Source organism: Nelusetta ayraudi, unplaced genomic scaffold (genome assembly GCF_046127955.1).
Source record: "Nelusetta ayraudi isolate G7.1 ecotype Tasmania unplaced genomic scaffold, CSIRO-AGI_Nayr_v1 ptg000134l, whole genome shotgun sequence".
NCBI classification, from domain to species: domain Eukaryota; kingdom Metazoa; phylum Chordata; class Actinopteri; order Tetraodontiformes; family Monacanthidae; genus Nelusetta; species Nelusetta ayraudi.
The window spans coordinates 1145354-1163763 of NW_027466184.1; positions in this window are offsets into that span (position 1 = coordinate 1145354).

An 18410-nucleotide genomic window follows, 5' to 3' on the forward strand; every position below is an offset into this window, starting at 1 on the left:
AAATGAAGAGAAATAAACTTAAACAAAAAAACCTTTATCGAATGCATTAAGGTTTTTATTTTTGACATATGCAACAAATATATATTTTTTTGCCATACCACAGTTTGTGGACACATGTGACAGTAGCTCTGCATCCAGCCGGGTGGCTTGGCATCCTCCACGCTAATGCATCATTTGGATTTGCTCCCAAAAGCATTGCAGTAATTGTCCCTCCAACTTCCCCCACCCCAACCTCGAAATAAGGCCCCCAAATCCCTACTTCTAAACTTCAAATGGTTCCGTAATACACTTTATACACATGCGGGACACTGTCAGGTCCCAAAGAGCTTTACAACTCATAAACATCGTCTATGACTTATGTGGTTCTGGCTTAACTGGCAAAGCCGCGGCCCAATCGCTTACGAGACGACGAGATCCCGCATTTTTTTTCCTTTTAATGGACACAGTGGTGAAAGTGAAGGGGGGCCCTGGTTTTTATTGGAAGAACAACGACAGCATATTTTCAGTAGAGTGTAGCGGAGGCAGGATTAGTGGCTGAGTGCAGCAAAGCCTCAGCTGTAAGCAAGGTGACAGTTACTGACGCAGTAAACTTTGTTTACTCGGCGAAATGTGACGGGGTTCGGGGTTCGGGGTTCGCTGGCACACAAAAGAGGTCGAGGCCTCACGCTAATTGACGCCACTTTTAACCTAAGGCTATGTAAGTGGTGGTGGGGGAGGATCTGGAGCACAAGCTATGTATGGATGGACAATAATTACAGTACAAAATAGCCAGAGATTCATTTTCCCCCTTTGATGACTGGAGATGAGATGGTATGAATCTTGCCCCCTGCTGGACTATAATATAATTCACTATCGTTCAATGCAGGAAACTGTTTTAAAAATAGCTACATTTTCCTCCGTCTTCCTCCTTGTGTCTCTATTCTTCCTTGTCTTTATTTACAGCCGGCAACTGTCGCCATCTTCAGCCTGCGTTCTGTTTCTCAATCCAGTTCATTCCATGTTCTCTTCCCCGGCAGCATTCTGATGCTTTGTGGCAGCACATCTGCGCAAGAGAGCCATCCATCCCTTGCTAGAAGGCTATAAATAATATTGCTAATGCTCTAAATGGTACAGTAATGGGTTGAAGTCCCACTTGTTACGATGCGTCACTGCCTGAGTAGATCGTCACTTTACTGGCTGTTTTCAAAGACAAGGAAGTTTGTTTTAGAATCAAACAGGGTGAGTGGAGGGTGATCGTCAACAAGAGGAGTTCAGTGAGAGGAGGGCAGACAACTGGCCCAGCGGGACCAAGGCCAGACAGACGATACAGTCAGTGCGTTTACATGCAGAGCTTAATCGGACTAAGCAATAATTCGGTTTTCTCCTCCAATCGGAGTTCTCACCTTGTCCCCGTGCACACGCAGCTGAGAAATTAGAATTATTGACGGGAACGTGTCCTCCTCCCAACACTAGGGGGTGGCGTGAGTCTTTTCAGCTGGTCAGCTGCTTCTGATTGACATATTACATCATTACGATATGTACGTGTCACTTTGAAGATAAGGTGTACCCTATTTCTCGTGCTCATCACCCGAAACTCTCGTTCTTGTTGGATGCGGGTGGGAGAGGGTCGTGTTTGAAGGAGTTTTCGGACATGGAATGGAAAGACAATTTCCGAATGACGCGCAGATCCTTCGACAAACTTTGTGGACTGATGAAAGATGTTTTAAGCCCCTCGGAGTCGACTGTTAGAACGCCAATTCCCCTCCAGATGAGAACCGCTATTGTTTTATACGAACCGGCTAGCTTTGCAGAATACCGCGTCGTTGGAGTGCACAAATCCACAGTTAACAAGTTTGTGTACAGGTTTTGCAAAGGAACGTTGTCTTCAGTTATACACACGCTCATTAAAGTGCCGACCGTGGAGGAAGCTCGTGCCGCTGCACGCCGTTTCCAGCAGAAAAACAGTGAATTTACCAAAATAAAAACAAATCAGAAAAACACATTTTTGGTGTGCTTTTATTTACAAAGTCTTACAAATTCTTCTAACTTACAAAAAATGTGAACGAAAAGGTAGAAATTTAATTTCAATCGGAGTTCTCATACTCCGATCACAATCGGACTGAGGTGTTTAAATGCAAGTGAGTTCTCCGATCATAATCGGACTAAGGCAATAATTCGAATTTCTCTAGTGCCATGTAAACGCACTGAGTGAGTTCAGCTCCAAAGAAGAGGCAAAAGCACATCAAGCAGTTTAAACTAAGTGTCCTCCGACAGAAAACACGTTTACTGGTTGCACGTTAACGATGTTCTGCATTGTACCACCTCATAGCTACCAGCTAGTTCCCATCCGTCCCCCCTTGGCAGGTCGAGGCTAACATGTAGCATAGTAGCGCATCATTCAGCCTCGGGAATAACCTGAGAAACGTTATTCGCCTGCATCTCCGAGATAAACAAAACGAGGTATTAAACAAATCTTGTGTGCGGCAACCAGTCCACATGGAGACACTCTGCAAGTCACCAGAAAAATTCACAAGGAAGTGAGTAAATAAAGTCAAAATGTAAAAAAAAGGCCCAAACTCGCCATCCGCACTACTATGGCAATACGAAAGCCGTGACTTTGAACGCAACACAAATGACTCTTTCGGCGGTGAAGCAGAGGACTCTCGTTAAACAGTTCTGAGGCTTACTTTTAAAATCCGGAGCCACGTTTGGATAACCGAATCATGCCAATGACAAAAAAAAAAAAAAATGAATATTGGGACAAAGTGTAAAATAAATAAATAGACACATTTCAAAAACCCATAAAAACAAGATAAACCTTCAAAAGCTTGAAACAAGCAGACCGTGACAAAATAAATTGCCTGTGCTGTAATTTGGAGAGAAGAGGTCGTTGTCTCCTTCCCTCTCGTCGTCTTTGGAACCTTGCAGATAATTTGCTGCTGCTTCCTCTTTGTGACTCCCTTTAAGTCCCCCCCCCCCCCCCCCCCCAGATTGCAAGCAGCGAAAGGAGTCTTTCTTCTGCTCTGTCGGTGGCGCAGTGCTCCCCGTGACGATGCACTCATTATCACTATTAAGAGGCGGAGGGGGTGAAAAAAACAAAAACAAAAAAAAAAGAAACAGAGTTCAACGATGCTGCTTTTAGGGGGAAGCACTTGACAGAACATGAGAGAGAATCAAGTCTTTTATCACGGTTTGATGCCGCGCTCTCATTGCACTTTTGCACGACCACCACTTCCACTTTTTTTTTGTTTGTGTTTTTTTTTTTCATTCCCGTGACATCGCTAACTGTAGAGGTTTTAGACACAGCAATCCATCGTCGAAAAGTGTTGCTACGCTGCGTTATGTCGAAATTAAAAATAGATAAATTATAAAATATTTAAAAATCCTTCTGTAATTCCTTGGTGCACCAAAGCTTGAAAAAGGTAACAAACCCAAGATTGCCCAAGCTTCTGGATGGTCTCGGTGAGCCAAGAAAAAGCGGCGGGACTGTTTGACCTTGTCGCCGCCACTCTGAGGAGATTTTTTTGGGGAAAATGACACCGAATCCTATTTATGGCAGAAAAAGGAAAATACAAAACAACAATAGTGGCTGTTTGCTACCGGTGTAGCCGCTCAAGGCTCGGGAAACGTGCGTGCGCAAAGGAGATTTTGTGTGTGTGGCAGGCACTCCCCCCCCTCTATCCCCTTCCCCACCACTGCATTTCCATTTTCTTCTCCCTTTGAAGTCGAAACTGTGACTCACATGTTATCTGAGGAGGTGTTTTTCGCTTCTGCCGAAAAGGTCACCGCCGAGTCAAGTGCCTGCGAGAGCCAAATCGCATCTCCCGACGATGCAAATCTCTTGTTTTGAGCTCCCTCAAACGATATGGAGACCTCGCCGCCTTCCTGTTGGAACCAAAACAAACCGTATCAGCGGTGATCTGTATTTATCTTATTAGCGTCTTTCTTTCCACAGAGCATTGATTTTATTACCCAGATGGATCGCGTGGGCGGCACAAAAGGCAGGTAGGTGGATGTGAACCAAGTCCAGACTGCATCAATGATCCCCCCCCACCCGCTAATGTCTGGCTGAACAAAACTGGTGCATAAAGCTGCAATTATTCAAGTAGCCCCTGCTAGCGAACAGCTCCAAGCGAGGCTGGATGAGTAAGCGCTCCGGTATTCGGGGGAAGATATATCTCACAATTCTTAAGCACTCAAATAGAGGCGCTGTGCTACTCCTCTCTGTTTGGACACTTCTGAGTCACTCGGAAATTGAGATAATGTGATTAATTCCCTTCGTTGTCAATTAAACGCTGACATAAACTTACTAATTATCATTTGAGAGCAGATAATTGTTTGTTTGAGCGCCGGCCAGAGCTGTGACGTCAGCCTCCGCAGCACGTTGCTGAATGCCAGGCGCAAACCTCAAAAGTTGCAATTTGTTTGAAATGCGGTTCCAGGTTCTGCCATGCAGCTGCAGTTCTATAGGTGGAAATTGAGTTGACCTCAAAGGCCAGTAAATGTCGTTTGTTTTTACATTTAAATTTGAAAACCAGATGGCTAATTGTTGTCCCTAACGTGTGGTGTCCGGAGAAAGCCTCGACAACTGGGATTTGGACCTCTAAGCTAATTTGGTAGAGTAATAAAGGATGTCTGTAAACTGCAGATTAATTGGGATTAAGTACTTAAACCTTTTTAGGTCTTGCTGAGGTGGAAAAGAACTAGGTAAGAGAAAACACGTCGCTCTCTTGCTGAGTCCCGGGGGAAAGGAACCATTCGAAATGTCCGGAGATTACTTGAAGAGACGAGCCCGGTGGCTTTAGCCACCTGCGTGTTGCTCTCCTGTGCGTATCTCCCAGGTGTGCCGGGGCAGATTTTCTTTCCTGGGCTAAAAGAAAACTGATAATCACGGTGCGAAAGTCTGGACAAAGAGGAGAAAAAAAAGGAGAAAAAAAAAAAACCCTAAAGCCTTGGTTGCATGAACACGTCGCTGGTCTCTGCTAACACCTTGGATAGCGTTTAGCGTGAAATTAGGAAACAGCAGAGGAGCGCGGTGCAGTGGAAACAGAAGTATTTGCGGGTCTAAACAAAGGGCTTTAGGTTGAAGAGTGGTTGCTGTCACAACCATGGCAACTTATCTGCTCAATTGCTCTCCGACAGCCAGAGCTGTTCTGCTCCGCTACACTGTACTTGTGTCCGTAAGCCTTATTAGTTTCCTCAGCTCATGTCTCAGCAAAGTTTACACAATTGGAGCCGAGTGCCGACCATCCCTGCAGCCTCTTCTTGATCCAAAGGCAACATAAGTTAACTGAGATTCTCTTTGAAAATTAGAATTTCGGGTACAACTTTAGAGTTACGGTCCATTTGTGCGCGCAAAAAGAATTACATCTTAGAGATCTTTACGTGTCTTCAGAGGAACTTTCACCTCTTCTGCCCCCCCCCCAACAAAAACCTTATTCGAGCACAGCCACTCAAGCTGAAAATAACATTCCCTTAATTTCCACAAAAACTCAACAGGGAGGGGAAATTACAGAGGCAAAACAATCTCTACTCCAACTTTTAATAAAGCTGCGAGGAAACGTCTTGTCTTGACCCCGTGAAACCACTGAACCAAACGTCTCAAGTCCCGCGAGCCTTAATAAGAATCCACTCCTGCCCTCGTCTCCCACACCACTTCCAATTAAGTGCAATTCATTTTTCATGTAATGTCTTCCGATCAGGATGGGAGCTGAGAAAAAATAGGAGGGCAGGTAGAAACTGCAGACATTCTGTGTGTGTGTGTGTGTGTGTGTGTGTGTGTGTGTGTGTGTGTGTGTGTGTGTATTACATAATCAGAGCAAATTAATTATCTAGCAACACAAATTATCAGAAAATTAACCCTGCGAACCCAAGGCTGCTGCACTAATGTTAGCCTCAGAGTCACAGTCACAGCGGCAGTCAGTCAGTCAGTGCTGCTTGCCATACCGTTTGCCCAGCTGGGTTGCACCCAGCGGAAAGGCCATCAATTGGCACTTGACGGGTAATTGGCGCGCATGGACCTTTCTCGAAAAACAACACTGACCCAATTTGCTCAGTAGAGGGTGTAATTAACGTAACCTGCAAAGGAACTACGGAATGATTGTTCCATTCAGGTCCTGTTGGCCCAGCCGGAGACTCAAGTCTTTCCAAGTATGCAACATTACAGCAACTGACACATGAAGGATTTAATCATTTCTAAGTGCTTCTGTTCAGGGGCAGACAGCGCACTTCATTTCAAGGAGCGCGGACGGTTTTATGGTTGAAATGAAGCTGCCGCTTTGGGGATTTCGACCACTTAATTTGGTTAAATTCATCAGAATTCACCAGCTGCTCTAACAGGTGAGGTCCCATTGGTTCGTTGGACCCGCTGGCAAAAAAAAAAGCGCAGAGGATTCCATTAGTTCCGCTCATTGGAATGACTTTCGGGTTCGCCGCAATTATGAAGATCATCAGGTTTTGTAAAGGGCACGCGTAAGTACGACTTGGATTCCGTAAGCCTCGCCTCTCCAAAGGAAAAGTCTTAGATTTCCCAGGATACCTCCTCCACAGAGGAAATTATAGGCCTTAGAAGTTTAAGAAATAAATCCCAAAATTACTACTATGACTTATCAGACTGGTTCTCCACAGTGAAGACCGGCAGATCTCACGGGACAGCTACCGAGACCTAAAAATTCCAGCTTTTGTTGAGACTTTTGGATTTTAAAAGCCAACCCATTAAAAAAGGACAGCAAACCAATTTCCCCAAACATTTCGTTGGCCCTGTTTGCCCTTGGTCACTTGTAACTGTTTTGGGGGATCGTATCACAAGTACGCATCTTGAAGCATCTGTTCGCACATGGCATTAATTAGTCACTCGTTTTAATTCTACTGCAGCTCGTATGGATCCCAACGAGGAGTAACGACTGGTGGGACAGAGTGGTGACGACTTTATTTTCGGATCAACGGTGGCTGGCAAATTTTCGGATGCAACGTCGCACATTTAATCTCATATGTGGGGAAACTGCGACCGCTGCTCCGCTGACAAAATACGCTAATGTGGAATGAAATTTATTAGCATCCTAATAAACGAGTCTGACAAAAAAATGATTTGTTTTCGCTTCTTGTTTGTAACTTTATCATGACGACGCCGGGAGGTGGGGCGCCGACCAAGTACGTACACGGGAGAGGTGAGTGGAGTAGGCGGTCTCCCCGAGGTGGTTTGGGTATTCGGATGACAAAACGGATTTGGACTGTTTTGCACTTGGTTAACTTTGTGTGTTTTTTGCCTATCGGAATACGAAAAACGCATGAAATGACCAAGTGCAAATTTGTCGCCTGAATCGCAAACCCCTGAGATTTTAAAAGGAAATGCACACAGTATCAGTTTTACCCAAAGAAAAGACTTGGACACACCACTGGACCTAATCATTCAACGTTGACTCTGGGGCTGATCACACCTGCCTCGTTTAGTTTGTTGACGTCTCGCTGGATTCCGTTTGTAGCCCTTGGTGCAATTCATCTGGGTAGATGTGAATGCGGTGATTGCACTCAGGAACATCACAAATGTAGCGCAAATGGCCCCTTTGAAGACGTGACTAGACCAGCTTCTGAAAAGGCCCTCCAACAGACGAAGACTTCCAGACTTTCCAGGACAACGGCCATGGAAGGAAACTCTCACAGGCTTTGTTCTTCTAACTAATTAGGCACCGATCCACAGGGAAGGCACCCAATCTCACAAGGCACCCAATCTCACAAGGCAGAGACAAATTGCGACTTCCAACAACCGATGCGGAGACTTTTGACTTTCAAAGACAAAGCAATTAAAAAGATGTCCATTTGATTTTCAAAACTCCAAATTCATTACAAATCACTCGTTGGAAACCGCCAGCGGAGGAGTGCACTACGGCGCTCGTCGCACTTTGGGGCCGATTTTCACACCTGCCTCATTTCATTTGGGGAGGTGTGAACGTGGCAGGAGCGGCTGGTTCAAGGAGGTCGTCTCAGCAGACTTTCATGCGTACTGGAGCAGCTTGTTTTTGGTGAGAACACCAGTACGCCAGCATTGATGGAGCTCCTCCTCCTCTTTTGGCCGAGATCAGGGAGTGTTGGAGAGCGGTCTGGGGAATGTGACCTGCGACCCATCTGGCCGTGGAGTGTGGGAACCATAACAAAAAAACGTCGAAATCTGAACTTGAACACCGTCACTGTTACCCCATGCCCTCTGGTGGCAGGGCTCCGTAGAGCTTTTCCCTCGCGTGCTGCTGCCTCGTCATTTACTGGCCGCTGCTGTCATTTACTTGTGACTACAAAATCACGTGTCTTTTATACCGCAAGCCCTCAGACTTTTTTCTTGTCATAAAAACCACAACCGCTTCTTCTCCTCATCCATGTCCCCGACGGTTTCCCATTCTGGGCAGACGGACGGCCGCCGGCGAGGCGCATTTCCCACCTCTATTTTGCTCCTGCCCGGAGAAATGACAGGCCTCGCAGGCTGGAAGTGTGCGCTGGCCAGCCGCAGTACGGGCCCTTATACAGCGCTTCCAAGCGCCGGCAGCCTGTCGTGCCTACAGTCGCAGAGCTATAATTAGACAACGAGGGGCCAGCGGTCGTTACGTAACCAGAGTTTGTTTAACTGGAGGATCTTTGAGGGACGCTGGTGTACACACGGGAGGCTAGCGGCAGGTGCCGCCACCCCGGCTGCTCGCCGACGGCGGTGGAAGTGTCTCAGAGGGCGCTTTTCAAGGAGACGCAAGTTTCAGTTCTACCCCTGTCGACCCGGGCACAAAGGGGCGCCTCTCGACACGGGACGGGCGCCACACAAAAGAACATGCACCTTGGCGCGCCACCCGTTCATTATTCAAGTCCATGCACGCCGCCGCCGCCGCCGCCGCCGCCGCCGCCGCCGCCGCCGCCGCCGACTGTATCAGAAACGGCAGGAAATTGACAGTGGCGGGATGGCAGAGGAGAAATGTTCATTCTGCTAGTACATTATGGATCAGTACGCGTCATTGCAGCCCAGGCGCAGTGCGTGTGCGTGCGTGTGCGTGTCGGCACGCTCCAAGCCATAAACAGCGTTAAAGCTTTGAAAGGCGGGGAAACATAAAACGCTACCTTCCTTCCCGCCGCAGGAAAAATTGCTCTCCTTCAGCTCCGTCGGTGATTCAGCTGATTACCGGCGTCGCTCAACCTGCGAGTGACACCGAGTGACGTGGCGATGATGAATACAGCAGCCTGTCGGCTGTAACAGCAGAGGCTGGGATCCAGTTTTTTTTTTTTTTTTTTCTCGTCCCTTCCCCCACCTTTAGAAAAAGCCAGGCCCAAAAAAAAAAAAAAAAAAAAGCAAAGAAAGAAACAGCAAGTGCTGTTGGAGGGGGCACTATTGAAAACTCCTCCGAGAGCTTTGTTCACACTCTTTGTCAGCCTTCAATGCCTGATCTCATGGGGATTTAGTTTCAAATCCTGGACATGACAAGTAATGGCTATTTATAGTGTAAAACAGGAAAAAAAAAAAAAAAAAAGAACCTTGAATAAACGCTTATTAGATCCGGCAAGACAATGAGGCGATCCTGGCTCTTGCCTGTTTTTTTTGTTTTTTTTCCCCTGCAGATCTATATTTAATTTTAAAGGAGAAAATCTTGTTTGATGCTACTGTTTACTGACAAACATCAAAAAGCCGACACAGGAGGTTGGCGGAATTATCTCCCATCTCCTCCAACTGTTCCCGTTCCTCCACTAGGCGGGAAGAAAGAAAGAAAGGAAGGAAGGAAGGAAGGAAGGAAGGAAGAAAGGAAGGAAGGAAGGAAGGAAGAAAGAAAGAAAGATAGACAGAAAGGAAGGAAGGATGAAAGAAAGAAAGGAAGGAAGGAAGGAAGGAAGAAAGAAAGAAAGAAAGAAAGAAAGAAAGAAAGGAAGGAAGAAAGAAAGAAAGGAAGGAAGGAAGGAAGGAAGGAAGGAAGGATGAAAGAAAGAAAGAAAGAAAGAGGAGATGAGCGGCCATTTTTCCGTGGAACACGAACCTAGCCGAGTTCAGGCTTCGCCTGGCACCAGACTGTACAGAGTTGTGGAAGCCCAAGTCTCGATAGAGGGGTTCCGGGGGGGGGGGGGGGGGGGGGTCAGTTTGTCACTAAGTGCACCTCCAGCGATAATCCTTTTCCTTTTCTCTTGCTGTAGTTTTTGAATGCACTTTTTCTTTTTTCCCGCTCGGATTTTTGCCGCGCCCCTGCCGCTCACGTTGTCGCGCTGCTGAAGCTGCACGACTGCTCGTGCTCCAGTTCTGCTCGCCGTCGCACTTTATCACACTCAGCAATGAGCGGCTCGACAGTGAGGAACGAGCGAGGTTCCCCCACTTTCACAAAGAGGATTTCCTCCGGGGCGAATGATTTAGGCCCTAAATAGTGCAGAGTGGTAATATAATTTAATGAGGCTTTGGGCTATAATGAGAAACTGCCTTTCTAATTGAACGCATCAGCCGAAAAAAGAAAAAAAAAAAAAAGAAAAAGAAGAAAATCTATCTTTAGCGGTTGTAAATAGTTTCGAATGCTAAATTGTCAAAAAACAAAACCAAAACCAAAAACCCCAAGAAGCTGATAGCGTTATAATGGCAGTCGATTCTCACTCAGCTACAATTGCAGTCAAGACTTCATCAGCCCGTCGGGGCTGTTTAAAGCCCAAACTCAAATTATTTCCCCTGGCACGTTGAACAAAAGTGATGTAGAAGCAGCAATCAAATATGTATGCTAATTAACATTAATAGAACAATAACAATCGGCTAAATCAGAGAAAGGCAGAACAACGACAACAACAACAACAACAACAACAACAACAACAAAAATAGTGTTGCGCTGTGAAAACGTCGTCCCTGGGATTTGGAAAGTCGGAGTTCATTAGCTCACATCGCCAGTTAGCAACCACCACAGCCTGGCACTACAGTGCACAACACTTGGAAAGTTATTTACAAAATGAATGAATCAAGAAACCGAGGCGACAAAATGTCATCTCGGGAACTGCGAAATCACCTCGGAACGAGAAACTCCCCCGTGCTAACGTGGTGTTTGCGCCATCGCTCGTGGGCAACCACGTACTACGGCGCCACCAGCTGGTTTCTAACGATGTTCTTGCTCCCAAGAACCATCCCTCCAGCCGCTGTTCACTTAGAAAAACCCCAACGACTGCGACTTTCACTGTGACGAGTTGGTTTGCAGCTGCAAGACGCCTCAGCGTGGAAGAAACCCTGAGTTTAACAGACAGGCTGGAAATGCCGCGGAGGACTTTAGGGTTTCGGTCCCGACTCCGACTCAGCAGGCTCAAAGTGACATTCATCACCCCTTTATACCGCCTTTACATTTTGCAAAAACAAAGTGTGTGTGTAGAGAGCGAGAGAGGGAGAGAAGAAAAAAAAACAAAAAATCAGAAAGTCATCATATTTTCAAAGGCAAAGTCTGAAAGTGTCAGCCGATCCTCTGCTCTTCATCTCAGGGCCTCTGGGATGAAACGACAGGCCGTGTTCTAGTGAGACGCCGCTGCCACCCGCTCAGGAGACACCGGACGGAACAACCAGGACCATCGTCCATAATTGATGACCCTTTGGTTGTTTTAAGCATCCGGCCTATGCATATTTTAAAGAAATATCCAGTGAATATGTTATGTATAGGACTTGTAAGAAGATTGGACACAAAGAATCAACATCCCAGAAACTGATGTGAACTTTGTTTTTTTTTTTCTTCCCTTCTCTACTCCGGGTTCCTCCTCCGGTGCTCAGTGTTGCTACGGCGACACTGGAGGAGCTCATTTAGTGGCGGACCACGACGGAGGCGCAGCTTCGCTTCCGCATTTACATTTTTCATTGCGTCGCGTTGGACTCGGTCCGAAGGGAAAGCCAGTCATTTGTCACCAGAGTTATAAGGCCCTCCCCGCAGCCCCCGCGCTAACGTGCTCCTATTTTTTGATGAGACAAAGTAGCCTGTCACGGTTGCCATGTTCCATTGCATTTACACGGGGGGGGTAAAAAAAAAAAAAAAAAAAAAAAAGGTCTTGTTGATTAATTGATTCCACGCAGCTCAGTGAGACACGCAGGTCACGCAGCACTTTACCTGCCCACAGCGGAAGAATTACAGTGGGATTAATGGCATGTGAGGATGAGCGTGTGATTAAAATTCAATTAGGGACGTCGTGTCGTTCAAGTCACGGAGCACGAGGGAAGAAAGCCGTCCTCCCTCCCGGAAAACGTAACTTGGGGGTGGGGGGGAGTTAAAGGCAGGCCAGCAAGAAGGAGAAAAAAAACAGCTCAGCGTGACTTCTGTTTCTCATGCAAACACACACAAACACACACAAACACACACAAACACACACAAACACACCCCCCCTCTTTTCGTTCCTCCTCCTCCTGACGCAGCCAGACGAGCGTCGACGCGTTCGTCCCTCAGAGTCTGTTTGGACGCCGCCAGCTCGTCACTCACCGCCTGACTGAGGCGCGTGCGCACGCACTGACACGCACAAGAGCCTCACTTTTAAAGGGGCTGCCGAGAGGAGGAAGAAGAGGAGGAGGAGGAGGAGGGTGGGAATGAAAAAGAAGCACGCCGTGAGAAACCAGCGCCAGTGGTTGCTGGCTAGCGACGCCCTGAGCTACGACGACTCTCAGAAGACAACGGTTGTCTTGTCGCCCCCCCCCCCGCCCCCCACCCCCGACGTTTTGCGGCCACGGCAGGAGAGATATGGATCTGAAAAGAAAAAACAAAGAAAAAGTTGTGCTGAGCTTCGTTTCGGCGTCGCGGCATTAGGCACCGGGAAATCGCTCCGACGCGTTAAAAATAAAACTCTGCCGTGATGGCGGAGTTTTATTTTGAATGTCGTCCCCGGCTTCTTCTTCTTCTTCGTTTCTGTTTTCCGCACTCGCGTTTGTTCGCTTGTTTTTTTTATTCATTTGATATTTTTTCGCTCTCCGCGCCGACTACACACACAGACGCTCGCTGAGACTAAACACAGGGCCGCCAACACGAACGGGTTTGGCTGAGCGCCCACGACAACACCCCCCCCCCACCCACCCCGCCCCCTCCACCCCCCCTCCCCCCATCGCTAGGACCTGGACGGAAAACCATTTGTCAAAGTCTGCGGCGGCGGCATTGCGGCAACCCCCCCCCCTGTGTCACCTTCAAAGCCGCCACCTATTGTTCTCCAGCAGAGGTGAAGAACTCAAACGCACAAACAGCATGTTTCAGCGGAAGTTTTACAATTAAAAATGCAATTATAAAAAAAATACCCCGGAGCTTACATATACACACACACACACACACACACACATATATATGTACATATATATATATATATATATATATGTGTGTGTGTGTGTCAAGCTAGCAGCTACACTTTCTTCTTCCAGAAAAGTTTTAGCTGCGCGTCCCAAATTGCACCGTTCTGGCGGTGTTTCCAAGGCAGTTTGGAAGACGCTCTGAGGAAGCAGAGTTCGTTGTGTCGCGCTGCATTTCGCCCTCAACGCTTCTCATCCCCGGCTTCTTCTTCTGTGCTTTTTGACGTCGAACAGGAAAACAGACAGCGATAAAGACTGAAATGGACTAAAGTCAAGCCAAAACGTGCGCTACAAACACCAGCTCCCGTTTTGAGTCGTCAGCCGCTGCTCCCCTGCTGCCGCCACCTGCCCGTCATCAACCAGCTGCCGGTCCACATCTCTGTCGGGGAAATGAGATGAGTTTGAGTGCTAATTTGAAGGATTAAGTGTTTTACAGCCTCTCTTGCTGCTGCGGCATTACCTATTTTTAAACCATCACATTATTGAGCCTCACAATTGCCCCTCGACTGAAGCGGAAAAGCTTATCCTTTTTTTTTTTTTTAAGCTAAAGTCTGTTGTGCTAAAAAAAAAAAAAAAAAAAAAAAAAAACAACAAAAAAACAGATGGAAACATACAAACTTACACTATTTTTTGGTAATTTTCCTGACAAAAGACGTGGCCGTGTTTGGTTCCGCCCCAAACGCCGCCGTCCGACAAAAACGCAGCTGAAATATGGAAATGCAAGAAGCCCCATGTGGTCGCGAGGCTAATTAGCATCCCCTCGGCTCCCGGCCCGAGTGCTGAATAAGGCATTTGGTGCGCGGCCGTAATGAGCAGCTCCAGCGCGAGTCGGCCAGCAATTTAATAGACAGGACAGCGTTGCCACACTGCCAAGTGAAAACCCCTCCACCCCTCCGGCCTCGGGAGTTTTCATTCAACCGGGTGTAAACTTGGCAGCTCCGACAGCCGTGGCATTTGTAATTCCGACACTTTGTGTTGGTCGAGGCGGTCGGTGGCCACGCGCACAAACCACCCGTGTGACACCGCCGTCGTCTCGCAGGGAGGCAAAAAAAAAAAAAAAAGAAGATATATATATATATAATAATAATAATGATAAAAAAAGCAAGTTCCTTGTGGGGAACGTGACTTTTTAAAGGGGCAATTAAAAACGAGGGTTTTCAACCGGTGCCTTCAGCGCCCTTGAACGGTTAAGTGGCGCGAGGCCGAGCCAGAAACTTTAAACGCACTTTGGCCGTTTTTCCCCCGACTCGTAACTCAACGACAACTGTGTGGTGTCCTCCAGTTCTGGCGCCTTCAAAGTAATTCGGCTGCAGGACTTCAAACCTGGCAACCCGGAGAGAGGGTCGGGATGAGGAAGACTTTGTCCTGGTTGGGAAAAGTGAGAAAGAAACCACTCCTAAACGGGTGATTTGTTTAAAGGAGAGACGTTCAAACATCCCAGCGCGGCGCTCTTATCTGCGTCGAGTCCCCGGAGGCGTCGTGCGGCGTTTAGGGACGCCCTCCGAAAAACCTATTCTCCGGCTAACTACTAATGTTTGCGCATTAGCGTTAAACGCAGCCTCTGAGTTCCAGCCTCTCAAAACTGACGACCTGATAAAAATGAAGGAATGTCGCGGATTCGTGACGGATTCATTCTAAAGTAGAAGGTTTCAGTCAGGGCAACTGTACTTGCTCTTGTGATTTTGAAGACGATTGGCCTCTCATCTACGTTAGAATGAAGCCATCATGAATCCATCTGCAGCTGGCAACGATGCGTTATGACTTCGGCTCTGCAGTTCCTTTTGACGGGTGTCAGTGTTCTGACCGCAAAAATGTCGCCTGTTGAACTTTACTGGGGTGACGCTACTCCACCCCACCCGACCTCAGCGAAACAACTGGAATTTTCTGGCTGACGCAGCACCTGGAATGGATTGAAGGTCGGGACAACGACCGAAGCAGGAGAAGAATAAAAAAAAAACTAAACAAAAGCCAAACAGAATGACTATATGTCACATCTCAGGAGCGAACAATGGTGGGTGTCGTGTGTGTGTGTGTCTGTGTGTGTGTGTGTGTGTGTGTGTGCGTGTGTGTGTGTGCGTGTGGAGGTGGGGGGGGGTTCTTTAAATGGCGGCGCTAACGCGAGCTAACGGAGCAGAACTGACGCGTCGCAGTTGTGTCAGCAGGCAGCGACTAAACCACATCTGGCGCCAATGTGGAAGCGCACGGCTGATTAGCGCATGAGAGATGTTGTCCAAACAGACAGCGAGAGTGAGGGGGAGGAGTGTTGACGCAGCGGAACTCAGGCACAACAGGCGGGGCCGACTGATCGCCGTCGCGACGGCGCTTCCTCGTCGTCCTCGTCCGCACCTGTTCCCGCTCAGAGGGTGACGACGTACAGTAACGTGTGCAAAATCTGTCCGCTTTGACGAAGCTCATTCCAAGCGGCTGGACTCCTCTTTGACGCCGGGGCCTCCTAATGCAGGACACGTGTTCCCAGGAGCGGTTCGATGTGCTCAGACACAATCAATCAGCCGTTGCTTCGGGACTGAGATCCAAAAAGAAGTTGAGTTTGCTGAAATTATGCAGATAATTGCATTTTTATTATTTTGAAGGGTTTTACTTTCGCAAGCTATAAAACAGTGTTTCTCAACTGATGGGTCCCGACCCAAAAGTGAGCCGTGGAGCTGTTTGGATTGGGTCTCGGCTCGGCTTTGTGGGCAGTTTCCCTTTTTGTGGGGATTTATTTTCGCAGGACACACGATTCAATTCGGAAATTATCATTTATTTATCAGACATGACTGGGAGTGGGATAGCGTTTTTATTTCTGTGGAATAAATTTGAGCGCTGCCGAATAAGAGAAATGTGCGTCGACAGACTCCACCACTTGAGAAGCGTTGGAATGGCAGGGAGTGAGGCCGTGAGTCTCACGGCTCATTGCGACTGTGGTGAATTCTTCTGGTGGGTTCAGGTGATGTAGATGTTGAAGGAGTCTTCACTGACACAGACTTAGTTGGATAAAAACTGGTTTATTTCAAAGAAGTCAAGAGTCAGACAGGCACCATGGAAAAGCCTGGGGAGGTCTCTGGGCCAGATGTGAGCAACTCCAATGATGCTTTGTTCGCATCACCTTTTATGCCTCCCAACAAGAAGAGGAGGAAGATCCGGGATATGGGGGGGTGTATGCATTCATAGTTACACCCCTAATGGTCATCTGGTTTCAATCTAATGACAGTGGTAATAACAAAACCATGCATGGACAATAATTCCCCTTTTTGGGAGGAAGGCAGCAGCGGGTTCAGATTGAGTTCACATTCTGCCATGTATCAAATGGTGTCATATGCATAGGAAGGCAGCAGCGGGTTCAGATACTACACGACAAACCGCCGTCTGCATGTGTCCCCCCCTGAGTTCCACCAGAACAGGGAAGAGAAACCACAAAATAAATAAATAAATAAATAAATAAATAAATAAATAGGGTAATTGTTCACTTGGAAGTCCGTTAATAATAATAATAATGATAATAATAATAAACTTTATTTGTGCAGCGCTACATCACAGCCAAAGGCGTCTCAAAGCACTTTATATAATCAGAGAGAACCAACCGCTGTTAGATAAAACTGATGATGTGGCTTGAACCCAGAAAAACTTTGTGACACGCAGCTTCCATTTCCATGGCAAGGAGACTTGAAATGAATTTGACCAACATGAAAATAAAACACCCACAGCATTTTTTTTCTTTTTTTTTTTACGTCCACTAGTTTCCCACTCGCTTACCAAACTCATAAAGAAACACTTTGAGTCTTTGTACAAATGAGCGCAAAGTCGTTTTGGTGTAATGGAATCAGCCGGCAGGTTCAAGAGGCTGCTGTTGCTGAGAAACAGTTACAAAGGCTGCCGTTTGACGGAGGGAAAAGAAAATTGTATTACGTAAGACGAGCTGACAAGAAACGATCCTGGATGAGCGCTGACTGCCTTGGGTTTTGAAAAGTGAAAGCATCAAAATGACAGAGAGTTCCCTCTTCTTGTTTCGCTCTCGACAAATCTTCCTTGCTGCTGTCGCGCTGAAGCTAATGTGGTCAGCAGAAGTGAATGTTTACCAAGAAAAATCCATTGCTGCCCGTCTTTATTCTTCTTTTGAGTGAGAAAATGCGGCCTGGTTGTTACAACTGCAGTGAGAATAGCATTCAAGCTAATCTGCTTCGCATTGGCCATCATTTATCGCACATGCATGCCTGCCTTTTCTGGCTGGGGCACACCTTCATTGCTTTTGTATCACTGCCTTCAATGCCTTCAGAAAATAAATGAGAACGATAGGAAGGCCAATGAAAAGAAAGCTTTCACTGGGATGCTAGCGAGATGGACGCGTGAGATTTCAAAGTCCTCCCAGAGTTTTCCGCCACTTGGAGACGAGGCGCCGCACGTGTTCACCTTATTCATCAACCGACACAATGGAGACGACACAAGCCGAGACGTGAGCAGAAAGACGGCGGTTCGTCGAGAACAAGTTGTGGTGCGGTTCAGGAACGGGCGGAGTTGAGCAAAAGAAAATAAACACTGCGCACGCAGCCCACCGCAGCGCGGAATCCAGGCCCCCGTGAATCTTGTTTTATTACGGCTCCATCTGTTTGCCTTTTTACTATTCATTAAGTGTAAACTTCTCCTCAGCGTGCTGCCGCCGGATTAGTTGCAGAAAACTCACCTCCCACACTGCCGCTTTGAGCGGATTTGTTTTCTCCGCTGACCGAGCAAGAGACAAAGCGGCGGCATTTGCGTCGTATTCTATTTTTACGAAGCCAGAATCGTAATCGCGTCTTTGTCGGGCCGCGATGATCCCAATCTACACGAGGCGTTTCGACAGCGCACAGTGCTCCTTGACAAGGGAAACAAGGAGTGGACGTGTTGACGGGAGGGCGCGCGGTACCGAAGACCCGACGACCACGGGGTGGATGGACGCTGACGCTCGCGCCTCTCACAAGAGACGCATCGCTGCGTTGACTTTCCCCACACGTTCAGCACTGAGCTGCAGGGCCTCAGGATAAACATTCACACACGTAACACTTATTTTTTTTGGGGGGGGGGGGTCTTTTTTTGGGTTTAAGACAAACGTCCTGGTGGCAGAATGTGGACTTTTCATTATAGCTGTGCAGTTTAGATAAGCTGCACTGTGCCG